We start from the raw sequence: 18,524 nt of genomic DNA on the forward strand, positions 1-18,524 counted from the left end.
GGCGCAGCTACATCAGTGACAGTCAGCAGCATTAACAGACCCCAGGCCTCTTCATTCTCACAAGCCTCTTTAAAAGCAACCAAACAACTTCCACTGTGTACTATTTAGATTCTTAGAACTCTGACTCAAAACAGGGCGAGTTCATCGACATCCAAATAGGAACAAGGAAATAGTTTCAGCCATGCAAGCTCAGTATTATAACGAGTGAACATCCTACAGAGAGGTCAGTACTTATAGAAACAACCATGTATCTACAAATGATATTTAAATCCTTAGAGTCAAATATGATGATTCATTAACCAGCCAGCGTGGCTGTAACAAGCTTCATGTAGAGTTGCCTCTGTAGCTGACACTATCAGTACTGTCAGTATTTGCATGGAGTTCACCTGCTGTAACACCTGGAGGGCCAAACTGCATTCACTGTGTCAACCTCGGCAAGTTGACACAGATAAAAGCCATTTATCATTAAATATTGTCGGCTGCACTGAGAAACAAAGTTAAACACTTATTGCAAGTTTAATAACTTACCTTACTGTTCCTTAAAAGATAAAAAGAGCCATAAAAATGGGCAAAATTCAAGCACAAGCTTGAATTGGTGCTAGCCAGCCCTGCAGAACCTTTTCGTATTCTTCGTTTCGTATTTAGTGGTAAGTCCAATAAAATCACGGCAAAGATACAAATTTCGGTGACCGGTACATTGCTTACACTGTATGTGACATGTGAAACAAAGACAAACAGAATGTAACATCGGCTTTGGATGAACATTCAGTATTCGCTCGTCTGCCTTCACATGCATACGAACTTGAGAGCATCCCATTCTCCCACACTTTGCAGCTACAACAGCTTCAAATCTTCTGGGAAGGCTTTCCACAAAGTTTAGGAATATGTTTATGGGAATTTTTGACCCATCCAGAAGCGGATTTGGGAGGTCAGATATTGACATCTTCTTCTTTTTGGCAGACTTGACACAATGTAGCGCCAAGTCTGTTTCCTCCTACTGGTGGAACAATGTAATTGTTTCCTTTGCTTCAGCTCTTTTGCTTTATGTTAACGTCACTCGAAGCAATAAGTAAAAAGTAAACATTTTCTCCGTACAATTAACAGTAACCTCATAAAATCTAGTGAAAAGTATATTTTTATTAATTAAAGTAAAGTTGGCTAATTTATGTAGGTCAGGAAAACTTCTGGAATTTACAGTATATCAGTCTCCTGCTGCCTGTTCCATTTTCCTAACACAACGTTAAATGAGTGGAAGCATTTTTGTTTTTATTAGCTCGCAGTGAAAAGTGACAAGAAGAGAAAGTGTGTGCTAGATTCAAGCCCCTGGTGAAGTAAGTGCATGGCATGTGCTGCGTGTCCTACCGGGTGGATCTAGATGTCTACTGTGAAGTGACAAAGACTGTTCAATAATGTGTTTTGTGTTGAAAACGGGGAGGGACACAGCACAGAGGGGGTCTTTATGGTACTTGAAGGCAGTGGTGCTTATATGGATGGATTGTTTTTCTTAAAGCCTGTGTTTATGGTACGTACAGTACTGTGCAAGGAGCTTGGAAGCATTAATGGCTGCACCAAGAATAGCAGTAAGGGTCCACACCAAAGTTCACATCAATAATGTCCAATTACATATTAATTATACATCTGATGTGATGAAACACATTTTAGCATGTCTTTTGGATGCTACTAAGGCTTGTACTGCTCCAGTTGTAAATGATCCACCACAGAGTACTGAATTATACATTATCTGTTCACAATTACAGTGGTTAAAGTTGACTAAATGCTATTTATTTAGCTCAACAGGGATGTCTCTTTAAGTCCAGCCACAGAGTGGCCAATGTTGCCTTACAGAAAGAAGGTTCCTGGTTCAAACCCTCTCTGTGTGGAGTCTGTTGGCCATGGATGTGTGCTAGATAAAGCACTCTGAATGGTCAGTAAGACTAGAAGCACCATATAAACCCCAGCCATTCCTCTTTAAGGAAATATTGTGCTGTTGGGGGTTTTTGTTGTGTTTTTTTGGACTGGTGAGTCTGCTTTCTCATATTGCTCCTAGTGTGAGATTAGTACAGTACTCTATTCTATTACAGTGTGTTTACTGTCTAAAGTGTTGTTTCGAGTGAGTGCACACCAAAGAGTGCGGTGAGAGAACATCATCCTGCAAAAGTGAACAGGAAGAGGACTGCTGATTGATGTGGGCACGGGTGGGACTTTAGTGTGCCACACACACTGCCCCTGCACAAACACAGTTTCCCCCAGCTGCTCCTCTCATACATGCACCCATATAATAAGAGTTTGAAAAGATTAAATATATATGAGCTGAATTCCCATACTTCTTCTCCCACAACAAGTGAAGCTGAGGAATTACAGCTTGTCCCAGGGTCCCGAATGTGCATGTGTGTGTGTGTGTGGTAGGAGGGGACAATAAAGAAAAAAAAAGCAAAGCACTGTTTTTGCAGCTCTGGTACAAGGCTAACAATCATGTGTTTATGTGTGTGGAAGAAATGCAGGCATGTGTGCATGTGTGAGACTTTGTGTGTGTAATTAAAGAGATCAGGGATGGGGACGGAGCAGTTCTCACACTCCAAATATATACAGCACCTACTTTATGGGTGTGAGACCCCAAATTCCTGTCATGCCAGCCACACGCATGCAAGCATGTTTGAAAAATAAACAGCTTATAACAGTGACGGGGTCTAGAAAGAAAGTTTGAGAGTAGCAAGTGAAGTTATGTGTCTGTGTGTGAGGGTGTGTGAGCCTGGGTGTAGGAGACTGTGTCCCTGGTACAGATGGTACTTTTCAGCCTCTGATATGTAGGATTGTGTGTGGGACTGTGCGCGCGTATGTCCGTGTGTACATGTGGCATAACGTGAGTCAGCTTTTGGGTACAGCGAGAGACCCACAGACACTATAATAATCACCTCCACGCACACTCACACTGCGAGGAGACAGAGAGCCACACAGGCAGTCAGACTGAGAGACTGCCTAAGCACACCCACATATAGCTGGCTGAATGGAGCGCTGCAGCCCTGATAATTAGGGCCTTTACTCGAGGAGAGAGCGACTGATAGGGAGCCCCGGCTTTTCCCTTAGTTCCCCAAACAACCAGCTAATCCCAACTGTGGTGCTATGATAAGCTAAGAACTCCAGTCGTGCTTAATATACTCACCCTCCCCCCAAAGTTATACTCGGTGAAAAGTAAAGGAGCTTACAAAGTTAAGAGCGCATGTAAAGGAATACATTTTCAGCAGATTGTCCCAACTAGTCAATTTCCTATCATGGAGACTAAGGCTAAGCCACGTGTCCCTGCAGATAACTTTGCTTTGATGTTTGCTGCTAAAACTCACACACTGCACTACAACATTGAGTTTAACCAGACAGCAACCGTCCAGTGGTGTAAAAATGAGCGTGCAGCAGCAGCAGTGACATTATAATGTGATTACAACACGGGGTAACCGGGGAGGTTTTGTTGAAGGTTACATAGCGTAAAGCAATACGACATTTACATCATAACCCAAACTGCTTTGGAGGTTGGGAAAAGTTTTCGGTAAATGAAACTGTCAGTGAGATACGGAGAATTTTGCTAATCACAGCTTCCTCGCTGATTGCTAACAGAATGAAAAACGAAATCGTTGATCTCTCGCTCTCTAATGTGGTTTTGATATGAGCTGAATGGCTGAGTCAGCAACTTTTACAGAACATGCACGTTCAGCACTTACGGCACACACAAAGTTCAAAAGCATAAAAAGGTGTTTGCGTGTATGAGAAATCATGAAAGAGGAGTAATCCACTGACACCCGTGACTTTGCAACTCACCTCCTTCATAATTAATGATTGTGTGTGTGTGTGTGTCTAATGTGCACTCCTACTGCTCTCTTACTCACTCTTTTCACACATCGACCTACTCCTCTACCTGCCTCACCTACTTACCCTAATTTTTTATAGCCTTTATCTGTTACATAACTGGGTAAAGTCAGTTAAATGCTGAGGTCACAAAGTAGAGTATAGTTTATGAAGGACAGCTGTAGTATATTTTACAACATTGTGAAAAAGTCTTGAGCAACGCTACATTTCTTTATATTTATTTAAAACTTGGCAATAAAAGTGATTCTGATTTTGTTCTGTTCTCTGTCGAGATGATCCCACACTGCTTCTAAAAACGTCAGGTATACTTTTACTGCATTGGGAGTGTTTTGGGGATCACTGTCATGCTGAGAAATGAAGCCCTTTTCAGTCACACAGTTTTCATATTGCTTTGGATGGTGGATCAAAATCTGATGGTTCTTTTCTGTGTTTATAATTCCATCGATTTTGACAAGATCCCCAACACCGCAGGCTGAAATGCAAATCCAAAACACGACAGAGCCTCCACCGAGTTTTACAGATGGCTCTCTGCACTCAGTGTCATATCGCTTCTCTGGCCAAACTTGGATTCTTCAGTTCATAAGACCTGTTGCCACTTTTCAATCCAGTTTTTGCGTAATTTTGCATAACTCAGCCCTTTCTTCCTGTTTCTCTTCCTTTGTCCATGGTCACAAAGAATGGCTTCTTGGCAGCCACTTTTCCCCTGACACCATTTCTGATGAGGCTTCAGTGAACATTAGATGGATCAAATGAAGGGCCACATGCATCTCTGAGGTCCTCTTGTCAGGATTTGTCTTTGTTTCTTAAAGGCATGACTTTAAGATGCTGTTTTAGGCCCTGCCACTGCCTGTCCGTTTGTCCCCTGCTTGTCCAATTTCCTCAAATTTTTCAAAAAAAACACTGCACATCAAGTTGATATATCCCCAGTTTTTGGCTAATAGCTGTTTCAATATCACCTTGTTGGTGCAGAAATATAATTTTTATCTTATGTTTCACTTTTTTTGGAAAGTCAACGAAAGAAAAGGTGCATTTTTATTTTCTTTTTATTTTCTTAAATGATTCATAGTTTAGTGTTAAGTGGCTTACAAATATATGTGTATATATATATATATATATAAACTGAATGATCTTCGGAAAGCATGGAAAGCTATTGCACAAGACCACTTCAGAAATGAAAACAGAGCCTGGCTCCTAGGAAGCAAAGTATGAAGAAATGCGGGGTGGCTCAAGACTTTTGCACAGTACTGTACTTAGTACTGCTTGGTTATGTGAAAACTGGCACCAAGTTAGAAACTGTGGATCAGAGAAGAAAGTATATGTTTAAAGAGTCCTACCTTGAGATCAGAGGTGATGTAGTCCCTCTTTTTTAGCATCCACCGGACACCATGACACCTCTCAGCTCCTGAAACCACAACGGGGGGACCACGAGTCAGTCTGGTGTCAACATTAATAATGTTATCAGGAATATGGAGCTGGACACTTCATTTGCTCAAAAGAGAATTTTGACAAATAAATAAATAAATCACTGTCATTTTAAGACTTTACTCCCAAAATGAATTTAGTCTCCCCCCCCGAGAGCAGCAATGTGATTCTATTTTCACCTACTGTCAAAACTAGGTTAAACACATGTGACATTCCAGTGTGAGTTGAATCAGCGGTCATCATTTCATCAGCTCTTTAGCTGAAGAACTGGAAAAATGAAAACTGTTCTCCTGCTAAAGGCAAACTCACAGGGCTCACTCTTTATTCTCTGCACCTGTCTTAATTATGCACGCGTGACGTTTGGTGAATGTTCTGTGGTCATCGTGTCGATGTGTCATTCTGCGGCTGATAAACCACAGTGTGAGAGTGTCAGCCAAAATGCACAGCAGGGCCGGGACCAGCGCTGTGGCCATCTGTGTGTGTGTTCCTCATGTGCCGCCTGTTCAGTGATTCACAGTGTCACTGCTGGGCCACATGACTGAGAACAGGTGGCACTCTGGTTCACCTCCCCACCCCCAGCACACACACACACACACACACACCTCCACATACACCCTGAGAACACAGAGCACCTGCAATGTGCTCAAACACTAAACAGGCATGACTGTACACAACGCACACACATTCTGTCTTTTTTGTATACTCAGATCCACAAAACGGACTAAATACCCCCTCTTTTAACAAATGGCTGTCGACGATGGTTGCGAGCTAAATGTCTGCGCCTCACTAGTCCTCTTACTCATATCTTACCTTGCCTGCTCTCGCCCCCACCCTTTTTTCTCCTTAACATTTGACCTTTGACTTCCAGACAAAAAACACTGCATCCTCTTTCCTCCAGTAAGGACCACACATGTGTATGGATATGCATTTTTCCACTGTCTTGTTGATCAATGTGTGCAAAAAACTTACAGTCCAATAAATCTCACTTTCTTTCTCCACCTTTGCAATCGTTCTTCCTCACACTCTGATATTCTACCTGCAGGGCTGCAACACATAACACGCCCACACATTTCAGCTTCCATATGTTTCCCTGCTGAGCACGTCCACGCTGAACCAACGTAGTATACATTGCCTAGAGCAGCTTGTATATGTGTGTGTGTGTTTGTCACAGCTGTGTGAATATGCAGCAAAAAACAGCTGGCTCAGCCTGATCTTGCAGAGGCTGGTGGCTAAGGCCCCCAAACCTTTGAACTCAAGGTCAAAGGGCGAACTCCCCTCAGGAGCCACAGCTGGCTCCAGTGTAAAGGTGGAACAGCTCTGTGTGTGTGTGTGTGTGTGTGTGTGTGTGTGTGTGTGTGTGTGTGTGTGTGTGTGTGTGTATATGTAGGTAGATCAGCAACAATTTAGTTTTTTTTTTTAGTAGTGCCACCTTAAAAAAACCACACAAGCCTGCTTGACTTGCAGGCTGAATAGTTGCAAGAATAGACTGTCTTTCATGACATATACAAAAAATGTCACAACCTTTCATATAATCATTTGATTTTGTACTGATATTACATGTGAGGGGGAAGAGGGGGCAGATGTGAGAAAGAGATGATTAAAGACAGGAAGGAGGCAAGACAAAATAACAAAAAGGAGTAAACCGCACATTTAATCAACATATTTAAATTGAAACGATGACAGATTAAGTCTGACACAAAGTGAAAGAAAACAGGCCAAGTTGCAAGAGATAGAGTGAGAGATAGAGCGGGCTAGAAAGCGATGCTTATCTTTTGTCTGTAAAGGTTAACCAGTGGGAGTATCTTCCTTTGACATTAACCAGCACAGAGAAGAGAGACAGAGGGGTGAAGCAACAGACTTTGCTCAGAGGCGGAGAGCAGCAGAAATGAAGACGCAGATGGGCACGGGAGGGTGGCAGGAGATCGAGTAAATGGCCTCTAGTCATGACAAGAGAAAATAGAAGGAAAAAAACAAAGACAGGTTGAGGGAGACAAGGTGAGAAAGGAAATGAAGCAGGGCTGGTTTGACAGGCATAGGTAGAGAGAGAGGTTAGTGTCTGGCCTCAACACCAACACAGCACTGTGCTGTTAGCATGTTGCTAATGGTGCAGTGAAAAGATGAAATAGCAAAAAGCCAAATTTGCTGAATACGTTAATAAGGCATTTAGCATTTTTATTATTTTAGGTGACCAGCTCCAGAATATGAGCAAGCATCCGAACAGTTCTGACATGAAATATAGATGCTACAAAAATGGTCCAATCAAAACATGAGGTCAGATGGTGGAAAACCAATGAGATCATTAGGTCACTGAGTAAACGGCACCTTTCTAAAAACTGTCTAAAGAGCTCTCGTCTTAGAAACATCAGGTTCAAAGGCTCCACATCTAAGTGTTCCACCTGCAAAACACACACATACAGTATGTTTACGATGTCCACACACCCACATACACACACATTTCTATCCATATACAGCAATTAAGTGCAATAAAGTAACCACACACTTGTCCAGTTCCTGCAAATCCACGTGTGTGCACAAGCTGATACCTGCATTTCTTCCTACTTGATGCAGTACCTATCGACTTTGCACACAGCATAATCACATTAACCACACTAGCACATTCACCTACTGCCAAACACACACACACACACACACACACAACCCTCAGCATGTGCGAGCCTGTATGGCGTGAGTATAGTAGCCTTGCTGGAGTTGCTCCAGTACTTAGTCACCCGTGAATCAGAGGTCTTTTCAAGTTAGGGCAGCAAGCTTCATACCCATACCCACACACACACACACATATAAAACAGCAGGTTGCTGCAGGAGTGGTGCTAAATGACAGGGTTATCTTCACCAGTGTCTTTCCGTCTAGATTGCCTGTCTGCTGTGCATCTCTCTACAGCCATTTGCTCGCTGTGCTTCTCGTTGTTGTGCGTTTCAAAAAAGAAAGTCATATCCTTAAAATGACCTTTAGCAAAGCCACCAGCATGTGGGCAAATCCTATAAAGTCAGCCCTGATTGGGACACACACACATCAAAGAGCTAATCATAAGCAAGAACATATTGTTCTGTGAACAACTTCATATCTCCAGGAATGTTGTCACACCACATCCTGAGTGTGCGTGCGTGAGGATCAGGATACGGGTAGATAAGGATAATTTGCAGTGGAGTTGTATTGTTCACACTGCCTGGTTAACAAGCTACAGTGAGGAACATACATCACAGTGGGGTTTTTTTCTGATTCAGTTGGTAGGTCAAAACTTTCAGACTCAGTCTTCTGTACTGAGTTGGTGTGGAGAGACCTGTTCTAGCCAATGAACCGGCTTTCTGTGTGCATAGACGACAGAGCCATAAAGTCTGTTTTCTGTTTCATTTGCCTGTTTGCGAGGCCAGAGCTGGCAGAGCCACAGAGAGTGAGGAGGAGTGTCAGGTTGGCTGCGGTTGGGGATGTTTGGCTCGGTGAACTTCTACCATACGGCTTTAGTAAAAGGTCATGGTCAAAAACCGAGCCTGGCTCACAAACCATCACACCCACTCTGACTCCCACACGGGTGGATAGAAGTGACAGACAAGGCAGACAGTCTGACTTCCTCTTTGGGGACAAAGCAGGAAAATGACACCCACATGAAGAAGGGGTGACAGACAGATTCACCGACTAGAGCCTCACCACACTCGCAGACACACACCCGGAGACCGTCTGAATATCCAGCAGCAGCGAGACAAACGCGGAGAGAAGGCGAAAGAACAAGAGTGAACAGTTGGTAATAAATTGTGTCTAGACAGACGCTAATGAAGGCAGCCTGACTGTGGCTGCTGCCAAAATTAAGACCTGTGAAGAGTGCAATTACGTGTGTGTGTGTGAGAAAGACTGAAAGAGAGTCTGTGTTTTTGTGAGCAGTTTGAGCAAGCATGTGCAAATTGGTGTTTGATGAATATAACCCTTTTAACACTGGGCCTTTTTTTTTACCCTCACTGTCCTTCTTTTTCTTCTCTCCCTCTCTTTCACACACACACACAAGCAAACCACACCAGAGCAGCCAAGCAGAGCGTGTCCCTCACAGCTGTAGACGGCATTCAAAGTGCAAACTCTGACGCCGGCACAGTCTTATGACGTCAGTCCTTCAAAATAAAACACAGCTTTGCTGATAAGCCCTGAAAACCTGACTCGTCAACTTTATCTCGGAAAAAAAAGAAAAACTCAGAATCCCACGTACATAAGGGCGGACACAAAGATCCGAAAATAAACACCCGCCCTTGAGATGTTTGGGGCTAAGCAGGAGTAAGAAATTAGTGGGTTGCCTACTGCTGCAACTGGGAAAAAAGGATTGTTACGACAAACCTAGTCCTTGATCTCCCAAACCTAAAAGAATAGTAAAAACTAAGAGAAGTACAGTGCAAGAGGTCCAAATCCCGGATGAGCCCCCATTTATGTTACAACCCGGCTCAAAAGCTGCAACATAAATATGAAGACTAACACCAGAATGTCACAAAGAAGCGGTTTTATTTGAAATTACATAATAATGCTACCACTAAGACATAGACTAGTGTGCCTTCCCACCAGGTGTGGTGAATTAACAACAGCTGAACACTCTTGCGCTGCCACTGCAAAGAGATTAGGGGCTACAGAGGGGCGTAATAAGGATAAAAGGACATTAAATGTGGAGATTTAATAAAACTAACTGTTACATTCACAGCTATTCAAGGTTGCATCAGTTCATCAAACTTTATACTAATCATTACTTTCCTGTGTGTTTTGAAACTGTTCTCTAGTCAGCTGCCTACAAACCACCTCTGTAATTCACAGGTTGTGCGCACAGGCTATACTCTACAGCTCTCACTAAACAGGGTCATCACAGGGATGAAGAGGTTGGTTGTGCCGATCACTGAACATTACGACATTCCACCGTTTCACTGTGTTTGGCAATGCACCTGCAGCCTCTGAATACCTAAGTGTGCATACTGACACACTTCTGGTAGCTCAACAACAACAACAGTACTAAAATGGAGAGGAGCAGGCAGACGGCGTGTTTAAACTCGCTTCAAACTGAGAAACACACCGTCTGAGAAATGTGGCCCGTGGCGTCCCAACAAAATAAAAAACTGCAGAAGGAGAAGAAAAGAAAAGGATGTCTTTGATGAAAGTGGTAAATGATTCAAATTAGTTATGACAACGACACCTCTGTGTGTGTTACAAGATGGGCAATTTCTATCAACAGCTGCAGGCACCAAGGACAAATAGTCATTCCTGTTAAACAGGCTTCAAGTCCATTTAAAGTGTCTAAAGGACGGAGGTGTAGCTGGTACACTGCAGTGAACAGCAGCACAAACTGGAAAGCATGCGACACCCAATCAGATTATGACATTTATGTTACTTCGATTACATGGATGATGTATGTGACTATAAGGTCGTAAGCTCTGGACGCACTCTTATGCTCTCCTGAGCTGTTTTAATATAGGTTTGAGGCAAAGCTGGAGAGCTGTCAGGCAAGCCCTGCCAAGCCCACATACTTGAGCAGAGGTGCTAAACTGTACTATCCAGTTGCTCAATAACATTTAAGTTAACCGTCACATACCAAAAAGACTGACTCAGGTCTTTATAAACACGCCACTGTGCGTGTGTTCGCTCTCAACCATTATGATTTCATAGCAATGCAATAAAAAAATTTGCAACCAGCCAAACTGTGTAGTTTTAGGAGTAGACTGAAAGGCAGGAATGGTAAATAATATGAAGGAGCAGGAGAGTGTGTTTGCATAGGTTACTATGTATACTGCATGTATATAAGGTCAGTGTGTGCACATGAGTGAATGTGTCTGACATCAGCAATGCTTCTGCTCACAAAGACTTCTTTATCCAACTGCGGCACATGTGATCCCCACATGGTGGCTTGTGCAATCTTCACAGGACCACACACACACACACTCACCTACACACACAAACAGAGACGCACACACACAAATCTCTCAATATTGTAGTTGCAATATGACAAGCAGTCAGCTCCTTTATCCAGCATGTAAACATACATCCCGATAAGTTATACGCCAGAACTCCCGCTCCTCTTTGTCTCCTTTTAAAGGCTGCATTCTTAAAGGCAAATTATCAGTGTCTGGGTATTGAAATGGGACAGAGGCTTGCTTGGCTTTCCTCCAGACACAGTGACCCCTTGCTTCCTGTCTTGGTCAGGCGCCACAGCAGGCAGGCGCACACATGCAGACACACAGACAGACACACACACAGACAGACACACACACACACACACACACACACACACACACACACACACACACACAGAATTTCATCTGTAGTCACCAAGAAATGTCACACAAAAGATCTTCAAAGCTGCTTTTCTACATCAGAGCTGCTTTTCCACCATCCCTGGACTCGCACCAGTTTGCATACAGGGAGAACCGGTCAACCGAGGATGCGATCGCCACAGTGCTGCACACATTACTGAAGCACTTGGAACACAGGAACACCTATGCACGGCTCCTCTTTGTAGACTACAGCTCGGCTTTTAATACCATCCGGCCATACAAACTCCGTCCCAAACTCCACCAACTGGGACTTAACTCCTCTCTGTGCAACTGGATTGTGGACTTCCTCACTAACCGTAGACAGAGTGTCAGAGTGGGTAAGAACACCTCTTCCACCCTTGTGGTCAACACCGGTGCCCCTCAGGGGTGTGTTCTGAGCCCTCTGCTATACACTCTCTTCACCCATGACTGTATTTCCTCCTGCGCGTCCAATCTCATTGTTAAGTTTGCAGATGACACTACAGTGCTCGGACTTATATCCAACAATGATGAGACAAACTATAGGACAGAGGTGCAACAACTAGAGTCATGGTGCCACGACAATAACTTGGTCTTAAACACCAAAAAGACCAAGGAGATCATTGTAGATTTCCGGAAGAGGGGTCATAACAACCATCTGCCTCTCTTCATTGGCAGTGAGGCGGTGGAGAGGGTGAGCAGTTTTAAATTCTTGGGGGTAACTGTGACCGAGGACCTGTCCTGGGGCAACCATATCACCTCAGTTGCACGGAAGGCCCAACAGCGCCTCTACTACCTGAGGAGACTGCGGAGCGCACACATTCCCAGATCTCTGATGTTGAACTTCTACAACTGTGCCATCAGCAGCGTCCTGACGCATGGATTTCTAGTGTGGTTCCCCAGCTGCACCAAGGCCGATCAGCAAGCACTCCAGCGGGTGGTGAAAGAAGCTGGCAGAATTATTGGAACAGGTCTGCCAGAGATCAGTAATATCTTCCCCACTCGCTGTCTGAGGAGGGTGCACAGTATCCTGCGGGACCAACATCACCCTGCGCGCCACCTTTTCCATCTGCTGCCCTCAGGGAGAAGGTACAGGTCTATACAGGCCAGAACATCCAGACTGGCCAACAGCCTGTATCCACAGGCTGTGAGGCTCCTGAACTCTCTGCCCCCCTCTCACGGACAATAACCATATCCAACTTCTTAATAGCAATGAACTGGTCTGCATTGGTGCATCATATCTTTATTCTCTTCCCCCTCCTGCCCCCCCCCTCTTTCTTAAATAGATAACTATCATATCTGATATCATATCTCACAGTACAATAATATTGAATGGGTTGCATTGTTGTATTTTGTCATGTTTCTCAGGTCTTTGTCTGAATTTCTACGAACATTATTGCTAAGGATTGTCTTATTGCATTGGAGTCACACTGGGTTAAATATGTACACTTGGGTTTTAAGGGGTATTTATTATTTTCTTCTTTTTTTTGGGTTGTATGGAAGCCCCAAACGCAATTTCATTGTTCTTGACAATGACAATAAATAAATAAATACTAAATACTAAATACAGACGCCACAGACAAAAGGTGCATGTGCACCTAAGTGGTCGTCCTTTTCAGGTTTACCTGTCACACATCACTGTGTAATATCCCCAACGTAGTAAAGACATTTAATAATAGATATCTGGATAGACAAGGGACAAGGTTTTTGGTACCGTTAGTGTTCTGTTTTCTTTTTGCAGCCTACTGAACAATCACGTTTAAGCAGGTTTTCTTTGCATGCAGGTAAACGGTCCTTTAGGAAAACATCAGATAATAAACTACATTTTTATCAGCTTTTTAAAAATGCTCTGCATTTGCAAACAATGACCCAGATATTTGCTACACCGCCTGCTCCTGAAGCCTTGGAATAGCAGTCATTGCCACTGCAGTCAGGTCAGCGATTAGCTGAGGAGCTTCCAGAAACTTGAACTTTTTGTTTGAACTATTTGAATCTATCAAAAAAAGCAATTCACTTGGATATCCTTCACACTCTTTAGCACTGATGTTTTGTAATATTGTTAATGTAGGAGCTGAATCTTAGTCAGCAGCACTTAAAACACATCGGCTAACTGCCTGAAGTAAAAGTGAAAAATGACATTTGGGAATGATGTTGGAGCGGGATCATTTTTTTTAATGCCAAATGATCATCTCTCCCGAGTCCCATAAAGCTGTGCACTGGGATCAGACCTGCTGAAGTCAGCGATGAGTGTTGTTAAGCGTGCATTTTCATCAGAGCGTCACCATCATAATGTCCCTCCACTGTTAACACTAGCATGATAAAGGGACTGCCATCGAGCACTGTCACGTCGCCATAAATAACCAAAGACAGCTATAAATAATGGTTGGTGTAGCACTGCATAGGTACACTGTGAATATGAAATGCAGGGGAAAGGACTTGAGTGACTTTGCAATGGGCTGTCAGTGTCACCATGGAAATGCTCGACCAGTCGGGCTGTAATCATTGCTGTAATCCTCTTCCACAGGAATTCAAGTGCAGATGGCCTCGTGAACACTCCCAGCGCGCACGCTTCGCTCAGGCTAACTCTGCGGCTGAGCCTTCTCCATCTTTTCTCGAAGTAGCGCGCAGCGTGCGTGTCCCCTGTTCTTATAACGAACGCGCGCTTGTGCGAAAGCGTCTGCGCGTCTAAATGTGTGTCCTTGACCAGCTGCACAGGGCAGAGGAAATGAGGCGGAACTCAATCTGGTCCACACCTGTCTCGCTCCCTCCCTCGCTCTCTCTGGAGGGAGGAGCCTAGGGCCTCAAACACCCCCACACGCACAGCTTCACAAGTGCACTGTTCACAATCTGTATGAGCCGATAGATTATGCATGCAGCAGTCAGCTAAGGAGCTTGGATCTATTAATGTATGCACCGAGACAGTTTTATGTTTGTGTATGCTTCATGAGCAAGAGAGAAGGACAGAGAGAGGGAGCAGTGGTGTGTGTGCTCTCTATGTTTGTGCTGCATGACAGGCTAAGGGGAGAGGAAGAGATTAAAAGAGTGACACACATTAAATATAGAGAAAGAGAGGATGACAGAGAGAGGAGGAGACTTCTTTAGGAAAAAGCAGAGAGGCGAGGAGTGAGGCTGGAGGGAGAGAGAAGATGAAGAGATCAGGGATGACACTCTGAGCCACACAAGGACAGAGAGAGAGAGAGAGAGAGAGAGAGAGAGGGGGACAGTGAGAGAGACTGCACTGGTACGGGAGGGTGGGGGTGAGGGGGGTTACTCTGGGACGCTAGAACCCAGTGACATGACACAGATGCACTGAGCTACTGTGCAGAGAGCAGTGGGTGGGGGGAGGAGGGTACTGAGCGAGAGAGGAGGGGAGGAAGAAGAAGAGGCGATGAGTATCTGTGAGAGCTCAGTGCCACTGTACTGTTTCCACTCGACGGTGAGGAGAAGATGATGGCAGGTATCGTATAGAGATGAAAACCATAACAACAAGAAAAAAAGGCAGAAGCACCAAATAATCAGAGCCTATAATGTTTGAGTATGAGAGCTCGGAATTAACGTTTTACACGAAATTTGAAGCACCTGTCACTGCTGCAACTGTGAAGCCGAGACGTCGGGGCGAGGTTCTGCCAGCCGCTGGTCATTTTCAAACACAGGCGTTACACAACGTAGGTGCGCATGAGAATGAGAGCTATTTAGCACAATATTGTTTTAGATACGACGGTGCTGGTAATAGTTTACAGCTAGTGAGTGGTTGTCGCGTGTCCCGAGTCGTGCGCGCTCCACTCAGTTCCACGAGTGAAAACGTGGCCGACAGGAAGTATTTCCTGCTTCTCTGCTGCATGTCAGAAAGGAAGACTCCATCCAGTCGTCTGACATGTGGGACTCCAAGTGTGAATGTTAATGTAAAGCACCGTCTGTCATACATGTCATCACATGCGCATGCCTTTACGCTGCCCAACAACAAGGGAAGAACATATCTGAAAGCACCGAACACAAACCATGAAAGGATTTTTTTAAACCGAGTTGCCAACTTTTTAAATAATTTCTTTTCTTTATTAATATGAAATTTGGCCAACAGGCTCTAAAATAATCAAATTATGTTTAGGTTTGTGTTATGAGGATGGTTAACACTAACATTACTGTGACATTTTTCATAATGTGTGTCACCAGGTGAGAGAGTGAGAGGAAAGTGTATTAATGATGGTAAAAAAACCATAGTGTTCACTTTCAACAGGGAGAGACAGGATGTCAGAATAAACAACATTCATCCACATCTTTGTGGCAGGAAGCGACTGGGTGTATAGGAAATGTAGTCTTAATGATAGTAATATAAATTCTGAAAAACAAAAGCTGTCAATCATCTCCTCCATTTGCCTACTTATTTTAGACTAATTATAGTGACATATTCCAATTTGACAGGGATGCTTAAAAAATGCAGCCACCTCAATGCAAAGCACAGACTGCAACCTATAGAGAATTATATACCGTCTCGTCTGCACAATAACATGCGCCCACACACCCGTGCACATGAACTCATTTCCAAGTCGCATGCAAAGGACCTTACAGCTGAAGAATGTGTGTTTCCACCCACACAAACACACAATTACTGCCTTTTCTTTCCACTACACAACATATATGCCAAACACATGCATTTATGCACAAGCGGGCAGGCACAGTGGCACAGTTTTCCATCCATCCCTTCACCCTGCACCCCCCCTCCCTTCCTTATTTGTCTCTTCCCTTGCCGTACACCTGCCAGGCCTACAGCAAGGTCACACACCTCAATTACATGCACACACATATGCACAAAGAGTGAGAGAGGGAGTGCGATAGTGAGGGAAGATAAGAAAGGAGGGGGCGAGAGCAGATTTCACGCTACCCTGAGCAATGGCTAGCATGCACTAGTGTTTCTGACATTTTATTTATGATGTGCAGTGTTCAGTCCCCAGCTCTTTTCTTCCTTATCTCTCCCTTTGTGCCTCTTACTCAGACTGCCATATATATGTTACCCTTTGTTAAAAGAAACCCAGAAATAGAGCGCACTAAGTTACAGAATCCACCATCTGTGACTTATAATTTAAAGATATTTTTCAGTCCATGCAGTTTTGAATATTTGGAAAAACACTCCACAGTATTTCACTCATCAACCTGAAACCTGAGTAGCGACTTTTGATGACTAGCTGAATGTCAATAATAGATATCAGGCGGCAATAGCAACGCTAATCTACCTCACAAATACAGCCATGAATCCAAGTGTGGCCCATAGCCATATGAATACAGCAGCTGTGTATGTGATCCTCCTATTAGAGCTTTCCATATCTGCAGGCAGACTGCTGTTCACCCGAGCAGCCACAGGAGGCAGCCAGCTGTGTTTACACTGTGGGCTAATGTAGCTACCATATGGCCACAGAGCACAGGACACATGCAGTGGACACCACCGCTAAAACACCACACTGCTGCACCCAGGAAGCGTTAAAAGCAGGAATTTGATTGGAAGAGTCGCCTGAGCCCGAAACTGAAGAGAGCAGACAGAAACAATTTGTGGGAGAATATTTGGCAGGCAGCGGGAGGGCGGAGGACTTGTTTAGCCTCAAACTCTGCGTAAGAAGGGAAGCACAGTATATTAAAACCACCTACACGTCGGCCTATGCCCATCAGCGGATGAGTGTAGGAGTTTTTAATTTGTTAGCCATCTCTTATTAAAGGATTCTGAACTCCCAAAGCCACTTGAACTTATGACCTGAGGATTTTCTATACATCTGAATGCATTTAAGGTCACAGGTTTTTATTTCCTATTTGCAGCTCTGCTACCTTCGGCACAGAGAGGAAAAACATGCAGAGAGAAGCCCAAGCACACACAGTGAAGCATGTAATTCTATACATCCCTGATAGAAATCCTGTGGGACAGACTCAGCCTGTCTCATGACCTCCTCCATCACCCTGCCCCACCCAACCCACACGCAGACAATCCACACTATATGGTATCGCTGCAGTACAGTGCAGGCAAATGTGCAGCTTACTGTCATGCATCTAACACCAGTCGAACAAAAGAGAACAACAGAGAAAATCAATTATAATGTCCAAACGCGCGCACACAGCTACCTCCTCCTCTCTCCTCTGATCTCTGCAATCAAAGCCATCTGATCACAGTGTGTGTGAGAGACTGATAGAAAACTGCCAAAATGCAAGCGGATGGGGTGTAGACGATTGGGTTTTAGGGTTTTAAATTACTAAAGATTTACAAGGTTAGGGTTGAGATGAAGGAAAGGCGAGGGGAGGATTAATGAAAGATGGGAAAAGGCTGTGAATGGACAGAAAAGATATTGGAGGGAGGTGAGGGAGGGTGCAGACAGAGCAAGGAAGGAGGAAGGACCAGACTTCAAGGCAGATCATATTACTAGTCTGGGGGCAAACACACACACACACAGACCCATAAAGGTCACAGCGTACCCGCTGCCCTCCAGACACACTCACGCAGAGACACAGATCTCCTCATAAACACTGAGCGACAGACCACAGTTTTGATTTCACACACAAGTCTGCAGAACAGTTAAAACAAAGAAAGTCAATCACACATGCAGAATGAGGCTAACGAAGTTACAAACACGAAAGCTAAATCTTACCAGAAAAACAAAAAAGAGTGACTCCAGCGTGCTCAGCTGTGACTTTTGAATCACGCATTGAGAAGAAGTGGAGCGAGAAACATTGCGGGGCACACAAAAGCACAGTTATCACAGACGTTACACAAGTGGGAGGAGGTCAGGGTTCAGTGTGGAACTAGGTTAAAGAGACAGGCGACGCCGCACATGTGTGAGAGAGAAAGAGCGGTGAGAGAAAGGCTGTTCGGGGGAACAACTGGACCCAGAGTTTGTTTTAAAAAAAAATTTCAGGAGGATAAATTAGAAGAAGAGGAAAAAGTAGTGGAAGGATTTAAAAGAAGCAAAAGAATAGAAGGAGGAATGACAGGGAAGGTAATAGGA

The 18,524-nt window shown here is 44.1% G+C and overlaps 1 protein-coding gene across 6 annotated transcripts in view; it reads right to left on the reverse strand.

Annotated features, from left to right (window-relative positions):
• Positions 1 to 18,524, reverse strand: part of kdm6ba (lysine (K)-specific demethylase 6B, a) — a 106,916-nt gene that overhangs the window by 24,275 nt on the left and 64,117 nt on the right. For all 6 annotated transcript variants that reach the window (XM_085400387.1, XM_085400386.1, XM_085400391.1 and 3 more), the window contains one exon: positions 5,190 to 5,257. The gene's annotated coding sequence lies outside the window, so the exon portion shown is untranslated. The remainder of the gene's footprint in view (positions 1 to 5,189; positions 5,258 to 18,524) is intronic.

This window comes from Rhamphochromis longiceps, linkage group LG3 (genome assembly GCF_057381845.1).
Source record: "Rhamphochromis longiceps isolate RC_006_pf linkage group LG3, R_longiceps_female_GT1.1, whole genome shotgun sequence".
NCBI lineage: Eukaryota > Metazoa > Chordata > Actinopteri > Cichliformes > Cichlidae > Rhamphochromis > Rhamphochromis longiceps.